The sequence below is a fragment of the Cardiocondyla obscurior genome, linkage group LG02 (genome assembly GCF_019399895.1).
Source record: "Cardiocondyla obscurior isolate alpha-2009 linkage group LG02, Cobs3.1, whole genome shotgun sequence".
Classification (NCBI taxonomy): domain Eukaryota; kingdom Metazoa; phylum Arthropoda; class Insecta; order Hymenoptera; family Formicidae; genus Cardiocondyla; species Cardiocondyla obscurior.
The window spans coordinates 1,268,291-1,288,363 of record NC_091865.1 but is presented as its reverse complement, the minus strand read 5'-3'; the positions used below and the strand labels follow the sequence as shown (position 1 = coordinate 1,288,363).

Genomic DNA, 20,073 nt, shown 5'->3' with positions numbered 1-20,073 from the left:
CATTCCACGGTATATCGCGCCCGGATTCTTTCCCGCTTCGCGTCCAGTCTTCATTCCGGTTGAATTTACCAAGGCGGCGGTCTTGAGGCCATTCATAACACGCCAGGTGCGCGGTTTGCTCGTAATTTTCGGCCTCCACCGCCTCTGTAACTTGTATTATTGATCCATTCGTGTACAGAACACTCGATAGAACGTGTAGCGCCTTCCTTTCCTTTTCTCGACGGCGTAAACGTCCGCGCACAAAGCCGCGCATCGTATAACGCCCGCATCGCGCGCGCTTTTTTTTTTTTCTCCTTTTTTACCTGACGATACCAGATATCGTAAGTAATTCGATCACGGAGCAAAAAGAAGAAAGAAAAAAAAAAGAAATTCAATTTGCAATAGCGTCGGATCCCGAAAACGAGCGCGGTGCGATATTCAAAGGGACACGAGGATTGCATGAATTATTGTTTCGATCTGTCAAGGGAATTGACGAAATGTTTAAAGTATGACGTGACGCGCCGGGTGTACGGTTGACGGGTGAGAAATATTTTCATTAACCAACAGAATTTTTCAGAATTCTGTGTAACTGTATAACGTAACACTCGAGAAGCGTTTCAATTTCGTGACGTATGCTGCGGTTGACAGGACACTTATATTTTTCAAATTGCCTGTATACGAAGTATTACTTTTTTTTTTTTTTTTTTTTTTTTAATCCCTACGCGCGGATCTCCCACATACAGGTTTGACATGTCCCTATCTTGTTCGAATAATAAATTTCTAACTCGTAACACGTTGCAGTCGCAAACACTTCGTTCGCGGTAAACGAGCTTTACTGTTTCTGCTCGGACCGCGCGATATTTTTTTGTATTTTTGTTTCGCATAAAATACTCAAAATATTCCAAGCATTTTTTTTTTTTTTACTGTATACGTAAACTTTATTTATATTTTTTTAAAAATATGTCCGATTTAACGCTAATTCGTAAAAGCACTCCGTCGTTTCCGCGGAGTACGTAAATCGGATGAATGGTGTGCAGAGATATTTAACTGAGGAATGTGAAACTCCGCTCGTGTGATTTTATGACATTGTTCTACCGGTGGTTCGAGTGTACCGCTATTGAATGTGGGTCGTCTATTAAAAAGCTGCGAGAATTACGTACTTCACGACGTATTAATTAGTCTAGAGAGCCGGAGAAAAATTGCGAGAACAACGCGTACGATGAAGTTTATATAGTTAGTTGAATATGTGAAATGCACAATATTTTTACAGCGCAAAAATTAGCGCGCTGCGTTTTTATAATAGATATCCTTTTTTTCTCTTTATCATGCGCGATACATAATTGCGCAAAACATGTTCAAATGTTTAACGAGAGTAATTATTTAAGACTGATTCGACAAGAATTTCCTGTACTTTTTATATCGACACGATTCAATAACGTTTCTTCAACAGAACCGTAACTAAACGTGAATCTTAATTATTAAAGGGGATATACTTGTTTACGAAATAAAAGACTGTCGAGTTTCGCGGATGAAATAAAGCCGAGCAAGTCCCATATCAATTCATCAATCACCGCGCGCATACGTACTAATGTAAACGAAATACATACATAAATATCTGCGAAATGCGGTAGGAGTAAAAAAAAAAAAAGAAAAAAAAAGAGATCGCGTTGATTGATTTGTAGCTGGCATGGCGCGTGATTCGTTCTGTCATCGCCGTCGGCTCTATCGCATGCCGCCTTTTTCTCCACCCGGCCGTGTTTTCTTTTTCTTTTCACGTTTATCACGACGTTTGTTTTTTCCAATAAATTTCCAAACCGGTTTGAAATGAAAGCGAGCCGGGCGAAATGAAGCGAAATTAATTTCACCGACGGCGTCTGAACTCATCAGGAAAATCAGCGTGTCCGTCACTCCATTTAAATCGGCGGTACGCGACGCGCTGGATTTGGATACTGGTTGAGGGAACCGAGTTATACGCGATGTCTGAATATTAAACTTCTGCATTTGGAATACGGGGTCTGAATTTGAAAATTTTCGGAATCAAATCACGGTTAATTTACTGCCACCATCGCGAGATAACTGATTTAAGTGCGACATTAGTTCTTCCGTGTTTTCGCGAGGAAATCGCATGCTCGCGTGCGTAATTTCGCTGCGAAAGGTATTTGGTATTTCCGCGGGGTGATTTAGAAATATGCCATTCGTACGCAACTATAATTTTTCTTCTGCCTATTTTTTTTCAATGCTTCAACTTCTCCACTGCTACAATTAAACATTTTATCTCGATAAGGCTAATTAAAAATTTGCAAAATTTATTTTCCTGCGCTTTAATATTTGTTTCGTTCGATTAGATCAATTATTTTTAATTTACTTAATTAACCGAAAGAAATTAATATAATTAAAGCTTGTACAAATTACATTTAAAGAAACAAAAATATTTAAAATGTGTAGGATCGAACAATTTTCTTTAACGTGGAGGAAGAGTAAATGACTCGCGTGAAACACGTACTTTGTGATGTCTATAGTATTGAAAAATTTGCTTTAATTCCAAAAAGAGACTAGTAGAACGACTAGTAGCAGCGAGCTAGTGTCTTAAGTTTATGTACTTTCTTATATATTGCCTGCACGCGGAATTTAACTTGTCCGAAATGCAATGCGAAGGGCGTTAGCTCGAGCGTGCAATGATCACTGATGTAAAGTCTCTCTGGCTCAAGATATTTTATTTCTATGCTCAAAAGGAAAAAGGGGATAAGAATACAAAGTATATATTCGCTAGAAATAACCATAATATATTCCTTACCTGCGTATGTATATTTATTGATCTAAATTGAATTTCAAACAATCGAAAAATAAGAACCAAGATAACGTTTCGGTCGTTTGTTAGAATATTACGGTTAATAAATATAAATTATATTACGTGTATTATATCACAAGATAATACAAAACAGAGAAACACGTTTTCCGAAACTCCGCATAATTTAAGCAGTTTGGGAAAAAGCACTTGTGCTCGCTATAATATTTTAGAGTCGATATAATATAAAACATAAAACTTTAATAAGGTATTTTACTGAGAAAATAATAGATACTTTGAATAATACTTAAAATTAAATTAATATTTTGTAAAAGCTAAGATTAATATTTTACGTGAAAAGCAAAGATTAATATGTTACGTGGCCAATTAGCATCTAATTTGCCGATTGTACGATTGTTGAAATACGATTATTATCCAACGTAATCGTATTGTTGAATGGCACAATGGTACTAGACCACTTTGATTAACCGCATGTCAATACATGCACGAAGATGGAAGGATAGCAGGCAATGTTAAGTGGTATTCTCATGTACAGCAAGTGTGCCCAATTGAATCTGTCGAGTAAGCTCGATCTAATACCTTGAGACGCGTTACCGTCCCAAGTTCCCTACAAGACCGGTTTGATGAGAACTTACCATTTGCATATTGTTGACAATGCATACGGTTGATGCACGTTTGCAATCGATATCGTTCGAAAATTCTACATCAATTATCTCAAAGGGTGTCAATTTTAGATGAAACCGTTGAATCTTTTTTTTTTTCTTTTTTCATTTAATTTGCTTTAATTTCTTCGAAATTTAATTCAAACTGCTTTCTGTAAAATTTAAAAAATCTTAATTAAAATTTAAAAAATAAAATAAAATAGAAACGTAATGTTAAATTCTTATTTTTTAATTAAAAAGAAAAAAAATTAAAATATTTTTTTTTTTTATTAAATTATCAATTAGATTAAACTTTTGATCGCGTTTGATACTCACATTTTATAAAAAAATGTGGACTTTAATGTCTTTTATATATTTACGGTGATATGTTGTCGGGTATGTTCCCCTGTAACTTCCAGAAAGAATTTCCGGTATTCGTATTTTTACACGAAGTTATTGAAGCACAGATGTATACGTATACGTGCGTAGTTTCCGGCCGAAGGCAGAGATGTTATGCGTTTGACCTGTAAAGATTAACGTGCCGGCGCATTGTGGACTTTTATACGCTCGATCGGATACGCCCGGATGAATGCACACTGATGTTTTCTACCAGAAAGAGCATTTCGATCCAGTGGGGACCATTTCAAAGTTCCATTCTTTTTTTTGTGCAGTCATGATTAAACCGATTCTATAATTACGCTTTCGAGCAGTCTGCTAATATTTGAACATCAATGCTTATAGAAGTTCTAAAAAGAGCATAGAGTAAAAATAATGGGTGGGAATATTAAATGAATTTGTTAGAACAGTTAGCCAGCCGATAATATTCCGCAGTTGTCTATATTTGTTCGAGGTCTCACTACTTATTATATGCAGCTTGCGCATACATTTTTATCAACGCTATATCGTCAACTTGGTAAGAACAATTTAGCGAAAGCTCTTTGATACATGTCAAAAACTGTGGACTATTCTGAAACATTTTCCCCCGATATTCTCAAGACTTCGAGTAACCACCATGTATGTGATACGACGCGTGTGCGTACTTTCGCGAATGGCCGGGCACGAGCAAGCGAAGTGGAACAACGTCAGTTACAGTTTCTCGAAACTGGTATGTTCTAACATCACTCTAGGAAACAGTCTCCGTGCAAATGCAGGATACCAAGCGTGCATGCAAGATTTTTCAAACTAGGATATTCCCCCTTCAATTTGCAAAAATAAAACGTATTGTTCTATAGAATACATTAACGTCTGTTAAAAAACAAATTCAATCTTTTATTTTTTATACAATATTTTCTTTTTTTTTTTTCTTTATTTTTGGTTAAACTAAAATATTTTATCGTGCAGATAAAAAAGAGAAAACAAAAAAAAATGCAAGAAAAATATAAAGATGAACTTCTGCATTTTTGTAAATTTTACATTTATCTGTATTACGTTATAATTTTAACGTAAAGAAATTTAATCGACGAAAGATGATGTGAAGGGTGCAGAAAGGACTATACTATATATGTATATTTTACCTAGATACGCGTCTGCGGGAAACGTGCTTGCGCATTCATAGGATTTATCGTAAAATGTAGGATTCAGTAGGAAAGGTTTTATATCTTGACGAGTTTGGAGGCGATTTTTTCATAGCATAATATAATTGAGAGGGTATTACTCGGTACTTTACGAAACTCAATATTAAATATTAAAATAAAATTAAAAGTTAAATTTTTCTCAACGAAAATTTATTAAACGTATCGATTGAATACTAAAATTGCATTTTATTTTTTAAGTTTGATTTACCAAAGCACTTTGTCATATTACGCTAAATAATATTTTATATATTTACATTTTCTTAGACAATTATCAATTTCAAATTCTTGTCAAGCGACATAATACTTTTGAAATATCGACTTTAATATCCGATAATACATGCTATATGTCGCGTGCAGGAAAACCGTAGGACTTGATATCAATAATTTCAAAACTCGCGACAAGCAATTCGTAAAACTCGACGCGGAACTTGCAAGTGAAAAGGATCTTGATGATTTTGAAAATGGAATTCGACACTTTTCGCGTGATCTATAGATCTCGCGACAATGTAGCGTGCGAGAAATTTCGAAATTACACTCGCGGTGTGACCGGGAACAGAAACGGAAAACTCGCAAGTAACGTTACGGTATTTGTTTATCCGCGGGGCGTCGTAAGACTTGTTGGTCGATTGGGTCACTGCCAAACTTAGTATTGCTTCATAAATTCTTACCAAGGAACCGCTGCATCATCTCGCGCTGCGTTGCAAATAGCAGCGGTCGCGCACCAATAATCGGATGTGTCCAAACCAGATTTATAACCGGCGCTGTCCCTTTCAAAACTAGCGCGGATCGCGCGAATTAAAGTTCGACGGGGCCGACCTATAAGGGTCGTAGGTTTCGGCGTGGTGAAAATTGTCTGCGGTCTAACTGAGGGGAGATGGGAATAAATCTGCGAATTTGCGCCATCGGCCGCCGTGGTTGCGACGACCTCGCGGTATTATCATCAAAGCGTTCCATTACGTTCGATTTAATGCAAATATGATTGCATTGCCTCGGAGCTGATATTTTTGTAGATATCTAGTCATATTGGTTGTGCAATTTATGTATACATGTACGATCGACGGTCACGCGGAACAGCTTAACGCGGGATGGAAATTCGGAATCGCTATGTTTGTTGAAAAGTTCCATATCACGGAACGGACTAGAGCTTGTAGCATTAATCTGACTTGTTAGGTAGCAGGATATTTTCTAGATTTTCAATCTCCAATTGTAATCTCGAGCAAAGAGACTGATGTCACGCGCTTTTTGTTGGCACATATGAACGGCGGGATTTGATCTTGAATGTAAAATTTTTTTTTTCCCTTTAATCCTATAGTTTTTATGCATTTTTGCATCTCGAACTTAATTATATAGATAGCGTTGCGTAACCTCATTTTAAAGACAGAATCGTTAATAAAGAAAATGCGTTGTTGTTCGAGATTTTACCTCGTTACCGCGAGTATTGGAATAACGTCCAGCTGCGTATGATTATATCACATGAGAGGCATGAAGAAAATCGTATGCGATTTTCGAGAATCACCTGGGAAGATGAGTATGGAAATGAGGCTCGCAGACGTGGAGGGACGGGCCAAACAGGCGATTCAACCCCAAAACGTGGGCTCAGATTAGCCAGCGGGCTGGAGTGGCGGCTGCAGATAAAGTGATTACTTTCAGCACCCGTGGTCTCATTCAGATCCTTTCTTTTAATTTAGTCCGGTCCTTTTAGAGACGGTGGCCCTTCTCCTACTTGAAAACCTCCGTGACGGCGATAAAATTAAACTTCCACTGTGCCGAAGATTTATTTTCTAAAAGGAACTTCCTCGCCTGGCTGCATCACACGCACCGCGCCAAATTCAATGCAAAACCATCAACCCCTCCCTTCCCCTCCGTTTCCTCCTATGTAAAGACTTTAACGGGAAAATAGTGCTCTGCTTCCGACGATACTGCTAAAGCACACAAAATGCGGACGTGCGAACTAGATTAAAAGTTTTATTGTCTAGCTATTTTTATAAAAGAAAAAAAAAAGAAAGACGGAGATCTTGTAGATGCATTTTTAATACTAAGATAATATTTTAAATAAACTTATAATGCTTGTAATGTTTGATTTTAAAAAAGTTACAGCATTGATAATTTTTTTTAAGTCAAAAAATAATTTATACAAGTATATGTCTTGTCGTTTAAAATCCGAACTCGGGGAGAGGTCGTGACAAAATAGTTGCTTTCTCATTTGCTCTATAACGAAAATTGATTTTATATTCGCGAAACAACTCGTAGACAGAAGCAAGTCACGTATCTTTCTTGCAATGCAATATGTACGATTGTAATTTAAGTCAACATCGTATATACGTATGAAAGAAAAACGTGCAATGAAAATTTTCCAACAAGTGCAGTTTGCAGATCCTTTTTATTCTACTTTCGCGTCCTTACAGCTAAATAAGATTGCGGGGCAAGAAATCCTGCTTTATTATTTCCCGTAATTAACTGCTAACTACGATTTATTCCACTTTAGTAGATTTACGATCATAACGCAAAGAATTTGTTCGTCAAAGGGTGCGTTAATTATTTTTCCCGCTAATCGATTACAACGTAAAATAATTTAGCGATAAAATTTATTTTTAATATTAATCATTTACAATACGTTTAGTTGAAATTAAATTTCGGTTATATGAAAGAAAAATAAAATAAACAAAATTAATTAAAATCTAATGATCGATCTGACTCTCAATTATCAAACATTAATTACTTACATTAAAATTACATACCGATCTATAATTATTGACTTATGTGATTTATAATAATAATTTGATTACTAAAGTTACATATAAATATTATATTTATTTCTATATTATAATTATAATAAATTAGACGTTATTGAAATAATCTTATACTACTGAAATAATCTAATAATATATTTTATAATATTTTACAATACAGATTCTTTTTATCACTTTTTCATGCATTAATGACGAATAAACGTCCTTGTAGAATACTAATCGTCGTGCCAAGAGAAAGAAAGAGAGAGAGTATATCGATCATCAATTATATTCGTAAAATAATCCACCATGTATACGTACTAGTTCAAGTGTGTTTGGTCGTGCGTTTGACAACATGACGGACAACGTTGCCGGACACGAATTAATAATCCGTAACTCGACGATTTTCTTTTCTGCGGTTTGCAGTTTATGACCGAAAATTAAAATATCGGTACCGCATGCATGCAGATATATAAAATACGAATCTCGTGAATATTCAAACTTATATGGAATATTTTTGCAAATTATTTATCCCGTAACAATAAAAAAAAAAAGAAACAGAATTTTACCGTCCGATTAAGCATCAACATTCTTTACAATGAAGCACGTTGACTTTCAAATTCACCAAAATATACGCAAAACATTTACATGTTCTTTTTAAGACATTTTTTTACGGGTTAGAAATTAACTGTTTTCAAAGGCCAATTGTATTGAATGTAATTTTTTTTTTATTACATACAATAGCTTTCGTATTTTTCTATCATTAAAATCGTCATGCGTTACCAATTATCAAAGCGAATCTCCAAAAATTATTAATGTTCCGTTTATTTGCTTGTTAGAAACATTTATCGCGTCACAAAACGCCGCGCTGCTGATCGATTATTAATTATTTCTATAAAAATTGAACGCCGTGATATATCACTATAAAAATATTCGCGATAACGCATACTTTAAGCCGACGCGTGATATTACATAAATCTCCTGGTATTAAAGGGGAGGCGTGCAGACGCCGAAATAAAATCCATAAATCTGTAGATCCTATTTCAGTGCCCGCACGTATCTGTAGTAGAGCGGAACGCACGCGCTAGTCGCGCGGTATTAATCAATTAACTCCGCGTCAAGTGCCGGTATTGCGTACTGAACGAAACGTGACGCCTGTTTAAGGCTCACTTAGCTATTTACCTAACAGGCACACGTGCCTGAAATACGTTAGCCAAGAAACAATAATTGCTATAATCGAGCGAACGCCTCGCGTCATCGCTAAATCGACATACGGGTAATTATAACGCCGTTTACCAATTATGACGGCCGTGAATGTGCGAAAATCGACATCTGTCCCTGACAGTGGTATTTTTCTAACTGAAAAGCGAGAAAGAAAAAAAAAAAAAAAAGCACACAAAGAAAAATCTCTGAATAATAACGTTGCGGAAAGAGAAACGTCACCGGACAAAGAAACACAGAAAGAGGAAAGAATTAATTTCACCACAATTTTTGAAAGGGGGTGGTAGACATTTTAGAGGAAAAGGAGGAAGGGGGTGGGAGGAGGGGAGGGAAAAAAGAAATGGGGGAGGGATCAACAAGAAGCCGAATAAAGAGGGTTTGGGTGGAGGATAGCTCGACGTCGTTTATGAAGGTCGATGTCAGAGGCGAGCCGCATTGTAGGACCAAGCGATTCCATAGAAAAGCTCGACGAGTGAGCAAGCGAGCGAGCGAGCGAGCGAGCGAGCTGTTGACATGTCGGCGTATTATGGGCAGGCAGCTTTTATCCGACAAAAGAGGACATTTAAAGGAGGGGGTGAAATTGTAAATTCAATTTCCTGGAAGAAGCCTCAGCTTCGCCATCCCTTCAACATTTTCCAACATTTTTTCACCGGCAACCGCGAAGGTTTCACGAGCCGACATTGTATTTTCACATGAGAGTCGCTACTGTAGTTCCCATGCACCTGCTGCCTGGGTAACGATAAACTTACGTAGAAAAGCCGCGTAAATCGGCATACGAATAGTCTTTGTTGACGACAAGTCCTCCCCGATATGTATAATAACATTTTGCTAGAAAATTATTACGATATTGCGTCCATACGTCTATCCGGCAGTCGATGTAAATTATAATGTTTATTACAAGGGAGAAATCAAACCCTTTTGAGGTATCCGACCCTCCACGTTCGGCCAGTCGGCTCTCATTCTTAACAGTCCCACTGGCGAACGAACGATCCCTCGGAAATTTTATGCCTCTTGAATATATTCATGATTTTCCGCGGGAATCATACCAGTTTACCGCTATACCGCACAACCGGGTGCAGACCGACGCGAATCGACAGTAACGCTTTAAAATCGCGCCGTGGGTTGACGAAGTGGCGAGCAGGAGGAACGTACCTGCTGAAATGGCTTGCCTTCGAGTTTATACGTATAGTCAGCTGGCTTTGTCGTTGATGGTAAACCGCAATGACTCTCGCAAACTTGTACCTTTACTGAGCGGACGTTCATTCACACGTAAATTTTTTGAAACGATTTAAAATTGATTTTTTTTTTTTTTTTCTTCAACGTGAATTTCGTTTTGACGAGGAAAGGTCATTTCTTGCAACTGTTTCAGCTTCAATATTAAATTTATTTTTTAGTGAATCAAATTCAAATACAGTTCAAGTTTTCTATTTAAATTAAATTTATTTTTTATTATTTTAAATATATTGTGTGCTCTTTTTTTTTTTTTTTTAAATAACAATTTATTTAATACGTTTATGTAAGTATAATTTACGAACTTAAATTATCGAAGTAATATTCACGGGGTTAAATTATTCAAATATCTTTTTTTTTTTATTTTTTAAAGACATAAGATCAGATTTAAACTAAGTTTAAATGCTGGTAGCAACGGGAGCTGGTTGGTAACTTATGCCAATGCCCTGTAAAGTTGTTTCTGCCACTTATAACTAATAGGACCTGGGCAGAGTATACCGAGGCTCGCTTCCTGGCCTATTTCGATAGTAAGCAATGTTATTCCGCTGCCGATTCTCTCGACCGATAACCGAGTCTGCATCGCATAACTGTTCGAGAATATAAATTAGGGAGTCAGACTAGCTTGGAAATTCGCCCGATGTCGGAGTGTGACTACATTTGTTGTTCAAGCTGAATCTCGCGAAAAATCAATGTGTCATTGAGAGCACGAATTTAAATGTAAATATTATAAATGTCATATCTACGGACCAATTGATTATCCAATTCCGTCGGTCAAAATTATTTCATTGAAATGTTTACTGCCTCGATTTACTTATTCAATGATAATGTGAACAAAATTGCTTTTAAATTACTCTCTAACAATTTGTGAAATATTGCATGTAGGCAAAATAAAATTCCACGTTCTTATTAAAACAATCATAATTGAGAAAGATTAATGCTTTATCGAAATTGTGATCAGCGTTATGATTTAATTGTTGCATTATTGAGATCGCACGGGGTAGCGAAAAAGTTTGTAACGTTGTCGACACTCTATTTTTTTTATTTTTTTTTTTTTCTCTCTTCGAGTCTCATCTTTGTATATAACAGAGCCACGAGACGTTCTTCTAATGGTATAAAAACGGAGGATGGCGTTTCTCGCTTCGGCGGAGGCAAACATCAATTCGCGCTGACGCTGGCGAGGTGTGTCGTAGTCGAAATCGGGAATAGAATTGTCCGCCTGGTTAGAAACTTACATCATTCTTTACGTTTTCCTTTCCTGTGCTTTATATCTTTATCTGTGAGGCGTTCCACTTCTATTACAATTTTTTTTTTTTGTTACCAATTTGATAATAATTAAAAATTGAATATTTCTTGACAAAAATATTTAACGATAAGCAAAAGAATTTTTAATTATCATACATTAATTTAAATACATGTCTATATTAATATGCTTTTTTTTATGTTACAGTTACCGGCAGAAGTCTACCACTCCGCTGGAGCTCATACAGATTGGTAAGTGGCATCATTTTTATTTTCATTGTTTATAATTGAGTTTATAGTAATTTTAAAGAATAACGTGCATGTAGCGCGCGCATGATTTTTTCTAATAAATAACAAAATAAACGTAGGAATTTAAAAAAGTGGATAATCATATTTTTTAGTCTTCGAATAATATTTATTAAAATAAAATTTTAAGCGTAAAAAGCGTGCAACGTTATAAATTAAAAGAAAGTGCGATAAATAATATTTTCTTATAATTTTTTGCCAATAAGACTGAACGGATTGTACATTATAGGAAAAACCTGTCATTAACAGATAATGTGATAGAAATAGAACATCCTATATTTCCTTTCTTTTCACTCTTAACTTCAATTCACTAACCTTCGCTCTTCTTTTTCTTCTTTGGCCCCGGTCCCAGCCTCTCGACCGACTTTACGTCAATTTTGTTCGTATTTTTCTTCTTCCGCCGCGAAGTAATAAAATCAATGTATTATTTTAATTAAAAATTTATTGAAAGTTACGTTATTATATATTTCGATTAATTAATATTTGTAATAATGATTACAAAAACTAAATTAAATATGACGTCAGTTCTACACTTTTATTACAAATTACTTAATGATCGTTACAGCTGTAGTTAATTATAAAATACAATAGGTAGAGTTATAATTAATTATGACACTAAAAATAGTGTGTTAACTTACAGTGTCATAGTATGCACTCGGTAAACATCGATGGTAGTTAACAAGTTTATCTTCAACGTTAGATGCTTAATCTAGGTAGATGTATACGCTACATTATGCGAAACTCATTAGGCTAAAGGCATTCCAGAATTGTTAAAGAGCTATGCTTTATCGAACCAATCATTCTCTCAGCATCCAAATATCGTATATTTCGCACATGTCGGTACGTCGATCCTACGCGCGACAGTTAAATCCTCAATTCCGCGGTTTTTTTCATACTTTTCTTATCGGATTATAATGGCTGCGGTACAAAGAGAAATGCAACATGCAAGACTGACCGATATCGACTTTTATTACTGCAGATTGATGCTTCGAGCAAATCACCATTTGTCAAAAAAAAACATTGTTATTTTTTATTCAAAGTAATCCTCGCTGGTCTGCAATATTTTTTTTCTATCACTTGCGTATACATTTATCGCATGTACGTATTTGCGCATATTTTTTTTACAACTCTGTATATGATGCACTCTTGTAAATTAATCATACAGTTCGAGCAGTAAATCTGAATCAGCGTATTTGGGATTTGCCCTTTCAAAGTTTCACGCGTGTTAAAGTGCAGCCTCTCTCACGGAATTATCGCCGCTTAACGGCTCGCGATTGCTGATGCATTTACGTACGTGTGCTCGCACGCGATCCCACCTACTAGATCAATAGAGGCATGTGCACGATGTTTGCGAAAGAAATAAATAATTGACGGTCGATTGAAACGAGCTTGATTCGGAAACGATCGGCCGCCCATACGTTTTTACGTCAAGCGTAAAAAGATCTGAGAAGAGGGGTTACAATTTATCGTACGCGTCGATTTGCTTACCCTCGAATTCACGTTCGTGGCACTTCCACCCCCCTCCCTCCTTCGTATACTCCCGCTTGTCTCTGCTCAACTCCGTTCTCATATAGTACAGGGGTCGATACCGCGCCCTGTTTTCCCCATCTTTCTTCCATTCCGGCTTTTTGTTTATGGAGAAGTAAGTCCGCCAGAATTCACAATGAGGCTCACGAATCCGGTTTAGCATTTAGTTACGCGACTAAATACTTACTTAAGAAAACACTTTCCAGCCGTTCGATGGAATCCTTAGAATCTAACGGGCTGTGACGGCGCGAATTATATAGCTGGATTAACCGCGCCGAACACGCAGACAAATTGTAACCGAAAAAAAATTTCGCCCCGTCCCCCCCTTCTGCTGAATTTGCAGCGCGTAAACGAAGCTCTTATACGTTAAATATTAATCTGAAATTACGTCCCTATGGCAAATGGCTTGAATTACTGCAAGCAATTAACTCAGACGCAGCAAAATTTGCCAGGATCCATTATTACACAACGCCAAGCGCGAGATTACGTAATCTAATGATATACGATATGGCGCGCTAACTGCTCGCGGAATTTTGCGCGACCACAATTGTTGTTTTATAATGTAACTCTCTACGTGTTCTTGTTGCACCTTATTTTCCACTACAAATGCTTTCTAATTTTGCTGAATAAAATTAATTGCAGAGATGCAACTTTTATAGTGCTAAGAGTAAACCAGTTTAAAGTGAAACAGAAGGCAAACGGAACATTTTATGAAAACAAATCCTAAGAGTTTAATGCTTTTAAAGAAATACCTTGCGGCTATTTTGTTTTTATTAAGTTCCGCAATAGTACATCTTAAAAATGCTTAAAAAAATGTTAATTGCACCACCGTGTACCATTTAATATGCAGTACCAATTGCATTATGTGTACGTATACATATAATGTGCATTTATCTTAATATCGCGGAGATCCGTATTCATTATTACAAAAATAAAAAGATTAGAATTACGTTCGACACATTGAGAGAACCCAGAAAGCTCTACCGGGGTATTCGGCGTTACTGATATGCGCGTGTGTGCTTTAAGAAATCTACGCGTTCAATTTCGCAGAGTGGTCCCGTCGACAATCGTAAATTACGAAGAACGAAAAACAAATGCCGGTCATCGGCGATCTTCGAGATATCCGAGAAATTGATAACCAGTCCGGTTGAATCTGAGCGACGCGAGAGAGAAAAAAAGAGAGAGAGAGAGAGGAGCGTCGGTACTTGAAAGAAATTAAAAATGCAAATGCAGCGCCAGCCTATTGTCCGTTGGATACGAAATCACAATTTGCATCTCTTTGTCCGGCCACGAGGTGCAACTTCGTCCGGCATTATTCGCGTGCACTTGATAACTGGGTTTTACATTCGTGCACGGAAAACGAAGGTATAAAGCAACGCGTCGGGAATTCTGAAAATTATTAATATTCTGTATTTTGAACGTAAATTTAATTAATTTTTCACGCATACGAGTTGATATCTTTCCCGGCCATATGCAGTTAAACAAAATTTCAAAATTAATGCTCCGCGAGAGTTATGCTTAACGCTCATGTAAATTGTAAAAAAAATTTTGTAAATACTAATTATATATACCTAATATAATTCATTTTATTCTTTAAGTTGATTAAGTAAAGTACAAATAATTGACTTAACCGACGAGCATCGCAACGTATCCGCCACTTAAATAATTCGTTACACATTGAAAGTACGTAATATTCAATATAATATTTGACATAATATTCAGATATAAATTCTCTTACTGCTATGAATAAATTATACCGTGTAGGAATGAGACACATAAATAAAAATCGAGCAGACAATACGCTGATAGCGGAGCTCCGCACATACGTACGTACGTAAACGAAAAATAAGTTGTATTTGATGAATCAAGTTATTGACGTTAACGCAAATTAGCATCTGCGATTAATAATTTAAATTTGGAGAGTATAATACGAACACTTCGCGCAGAATACTTTTTATTATTTATAACCTCGGCAATTTTAGTTTTTTGCATATTCCATCTATACGTTCTTATAATATGTGCATTAATTAATTTTATATTACAAAATAATTCCAGTCACGGGTGCGACTAGATCGATAAGATTTTTTATTAATTTTCGCGTATATAAATTCATTGAAATCTTTTTTTCCGTTTCGGTTACGTTTACGATCTCAACGTTGTGAAGATATTTGTTTAATACGAATCGCATTTATGAATAATAATTATACGAAAGAATTTAGGAACTTCGAGTTTTCGCTAAATGCTATCCGAGTTTATCGGATAAGAATGATGCGATAAAAGCTAGATGAACGCTTTATGCCGTCTTTCGTCTGGCGTTTTCTAAAGCGCAACCAACGAAGCGCATATCTCACCGTCAATAGTATCTAAAGCAACGTATGTCGGTGGGATTCTCCGTAAACAAGAGCATCGCAATAAAATCTGCGAGAGTCTGGCGAAATTACTTCAGGTTCGTTTCATTCGACAGATTTTTTAGCAGAGATAACGTTTGGCGAAACTTTCTAGAGTAAGAAAACACAGTATTGTCGGGAGATTTCGTGATTACGCGGATGTATCTCTTAACCGTTTCGGTATAGCGTTTCATAAAAGACGAGAATCCCTACTAATACCACGTTAATACCAATACCAATCTATTCTATCTGCTTGAAACAGCGTGCAACGTAGCAAATAAGCTCCGTCTACAATTCAACAGCAACTGTTTACTTCTATTTCGGAAATTAAACCCTCGCGAAATTCGATAAAGAAGTATACATAGTTATCCCGTGTGACATTTTCTTTTTTTTTTTTCGGACCTTGTTTGGGGGCGAATTGTTTGCAGATGAATAACACGTTACATCTAAACGAGAATATCAAACGTGAATTTGTGGTGCAATAGGGCAATACGCGGCAAATGGGAATCTAAATGCTTTACATTACGAAAGCGTAGTCGTAGTTGTGCAAAAATTGAACAAATCTAAAAAATTTAAATTTATATTAAAAACAAAAAAAAAGGAAAAAAAAAGAAACGAACGAAATCGTTCTATTGCGCTGGAAATATTGTAACGTTGCACACATTCCGTTGCATGGATTTTTTTTTTTTTTTTTTCAACTATTTTGCACCGTGGAAGAGTCTCTATGTACGTTATTGCATATTAATTGGGGAATTTTATATACGTTTTTTTCTTCACGTGCCGTGACGGCACTCTCGCGTGTATACTGTCGATTTCGCCGGCCCAGCCAATCTGAATGCTAGCCGTTCATGGTATCCTGCCCTTATGATGCCACAGTTATTGCATTACTGGGAACGAGCATTCCGCCGGATACGGTTGCCTCGCATCACGTCATAGCGGTAGTCCGTCCGTTCCTCTCTCCCTTCTACCGAAACCCAATAATTTCCCTTGTTAATACATAGTTTGCGGGGACCGTCTCTTTCCTATCGGTAACTTCATTTCGCGCGTCAGTATTAACTTCGATAAATGAGGTGTAAGCAATCTATCTCGTTATCGTCACCATAAGGAACGTACGGAAAAGGCATTCGGTTAAACCACGCGGGAAAATTTAACGCCAACGGTGAATGTTTGAACAATTATCGGATATAATATTTGCGCTCTTGCGCGGCGTGTGTGTACAAATTTAGGTGTACGTTATTAATTTGCGATAATTATAACAAATAATAATATTTATGTCGGGAGGGATTTTAGAGATTACCGCCGCACGTGCGCGCACACACGGCTGATTAAATTACATTGTCATAATTATCAACGCGACGTTATCACGTTTGGACTTAGGCGAATATTCGAATCTTAATCAATAATAATGCGCCGCAGACGGTAGCGGACTTGATAGCTTCCTGGTCATTGAATCGTCCATTATGTCCGTGCTAATCCAAGTTCTTGATCCGCTTAAATTATACCACGATTGCATTTGCACCTCTGCAACCACGCGATATAATAGGATTGCGAGCCGCACGTACGTACACACGGACACGTGTACGCCGTGAAAAGCGCGAGAGCGCCATTAAACAAGTAGACATCATTCCCATTATTGTTCATTCTTCGAACATGCGTAATACCGCGCCCGAGCATATCAAGTCGCGGCAATGTAATTGCGAACAGTTTCGCCCAGCGCCGGCTGAGTTTAACAGATAGAAAATTTTGGTTTACACGTGTATTTGTGACGCCGCGTACGCGATAAGCTTCCACGGGACGAATGGATTTTCGGGGAAAGAGGGAAAACGCGGTGTCGGCTCGCGCGAATACTGACAGGGAAGAGAGATGACGAGACAGACACTTTGGCGGAGCAACGGCGGCCCGGCGAGTTCGAGCTTGTACAAGTACGGATTACAAAATAGATATGTACTAGACTATGTGTACCTATGGATAACGAGCTTCCTCTCTGCCTCGGTTGTCAGTTACCGCTAATGAGCTACCGTTCTGTTTTCTATTCCTACATGTATAAAGGTCTGTCCCGTCTTCTCTGTCCCATTTCTATCGTCCTCCTCTTCTCTTTCTCTATCCCGTGAGAATTCAAGACATTCCCTTTTTCGTACCGGCATCGATACTGTAAAATGAAACTTCGACAGTCTATGCACATCGCACTACGCAACTTAACGCATACACGCGACCTTTGTTATTCGTATTCGCTCGCTGTTACATTTAACACGGTAGCTTATCGGACCCATGAAACCCTTGAAGCGTTGCGATTTAACATTGCGCGTAGTATGGCGCAAGAGGAGCGCAGTAGAATTTGATATTTTGTTTTTCTCGACTGCATATATTTGACGAGGAAGGTTCGGAAATTTTTTGAAATTAATTTTAATTAGATTAATACATAATAAAATTATCCGATTAATTTGAAGAGCTAAAGAATTTTGACATGAATTAATTTAACGAGTAATTATTTCGATATTTAAAATCGGGCGATAGATAGTTAAGAAAATTTACAAGCAAGCTGAAAAATTAATAGCAATCATTCAAAGTTTCGCAGAACAGTAATTAACTTTCAATTTATGAACGTAGTTGTGATAAGAAAAAAGCGAGAATATCTCGGACATAACGTTGCATCTCGCATTTTATTACGTATTATTGAGTGTACAGTGTATCATACAATTTCTATCGTTATACATATGTATTCCTCGTCTATAATTCTATAAAACATTCATGAGTTTTATTAAGTATTAACCGTGCTTTGGCCAATTTATGGCATGCGATTTTTTTCAATGATTAATTAAGAATATATATATATTTAAAACAGTCACGATTAATAAAACAACTCGTTGTAAAAAATGCATAAATTTGATGGTAAATATTTGGTAAAATTCAACACATAGCGTTGTATTATTCAAACAATGCTTATCGGATGAATGTTTCCTTTCTATCCAAACATGTCGCACTTATTAAAAGCTGCGCTACTTAGAGATATCGTCGTCGGTAGGATATTCACGAAATCTCTCGTCCGATTAACGATAATTACGATATAAAAAAAATACAACGTAAAGAGCAGATCGTTTACAAAAGTTATAGTTACACGAGAGACTCGAGCAATTATTGTTCCGTCATATTTTATTTGGTTCGAAAAATCCCGCGACGCTAAATAGCATCGTCGCTGCTCGTCACAGCACGTTATGCAACTTATAAGCCGCGCCGGTGCAACGGCATTTAAATGTTAAGGGAAAAAAAAAAAAAACGGATGTATAAGGGTCGCGAAGGAGGAGAAAAGAACTCGAGGATAGCACGCACGCCTTAAACGGTAAACGAGAACGCTTGCCATCGCGCAGCTGCTTCAATTTCAAAGGCGCATCGCGACCATTCAAGCGTTTCAGCAGCTTGCTGCAACGAAGATGGTGTTAATTACCTGGCGCGAGCGGGAAAACAGCCGTGAAAATCGCGCGAGAAACGTAGCTGGCGCCGAGTGGCGAGAACAAATTTGTCGACGCTCGTACGCCTTTCGAATACCGTGCGGAATTTTGCGAATCGCCACTGTTATAACCAGCAATATTGAAAATAACGGGGAAACGTTTTCGTTCGGAATTTAAATTAATTTCATAAGTCCCGCGTCGCTGGCGAGATCTTAATTTCTGATAAGTAAGAAGAAATTTACAAAGAGGTACCATTTACCATCGTGCTTTTTTTTTACGTCTGTTATCTAAATTCTTTATTATTTAAATTAGTAATAATTGTGACGCTTTTATATTTTTACTTATTGTATGATCATCAAAGCACGTAGTTACAATTTTTATTTTAGTAGATTGTAATGTTTTTATCTTTCAAACTGTTTTGATTTTCTGAAAACGTGTTTTTCTCCTTTCTCTCTTTTACAATTGTCGATATTATCCGCAGATATTGGAAATGTCACGTCAGGTAATACGAATTTTACGTAATATGAATTGTGCAGCTGAATTTAATAATCCGTTTGCTGGATTCACGATAATTATGTCGACAGTGCATGGAATATCTGATTTGGCGCCGAGCCAAGGACTTTATTATTAACTGTAACGTTGGATTTACATGAATTGATAAAAGAAGGCGTGGCGATATCGATTAATTGCCGTTTTTACATTGTTATGCCACTGATATATTTCCGTTCAAATAATTAATGAGGTAGTTCTTTGAACAAGTTCCATTATCAACATCAATAAAATATGATATTTAATCATAATTATAAAATCACCAACTTTTAAAATAACATTTGATGAAATAATTATAATAATAGTCTGCACGTGTATTCATTAGAAAAATTAATTTCCACAAAAAATTTAATATAATAAACTGACAGAATAATTATAAATTTTTATAAAAAAAAAGGAAAAGAAAAATTGCAATAAAGGGTAAAAAAGCTGTTTTAAT

At 36.6% G+C, this 20,073-nt stretch overlaps 1 long non-coding RNA gene across 1 annotated transcript in view; it reads left to right on the top strand.

Annotated features, from left to right (window-relative positions):
* LOC139111234 (uncharacterized) overlaps positions 1-20,073 on the top strand; it is a 65,650-nt gene that overhangs the window by 16,359 nt on the left and 29,218 nt on the right. The window contains exon 2 of the long non-coding RNA XR_011547181.1: positions 11,628-11,671. This is a non-coding gene — a long non-coding RNA (uncharacterized lncRNA). The remainder of the gene's footprint in view (positions 1-11,627; positions 11,672-20,073) is intronic.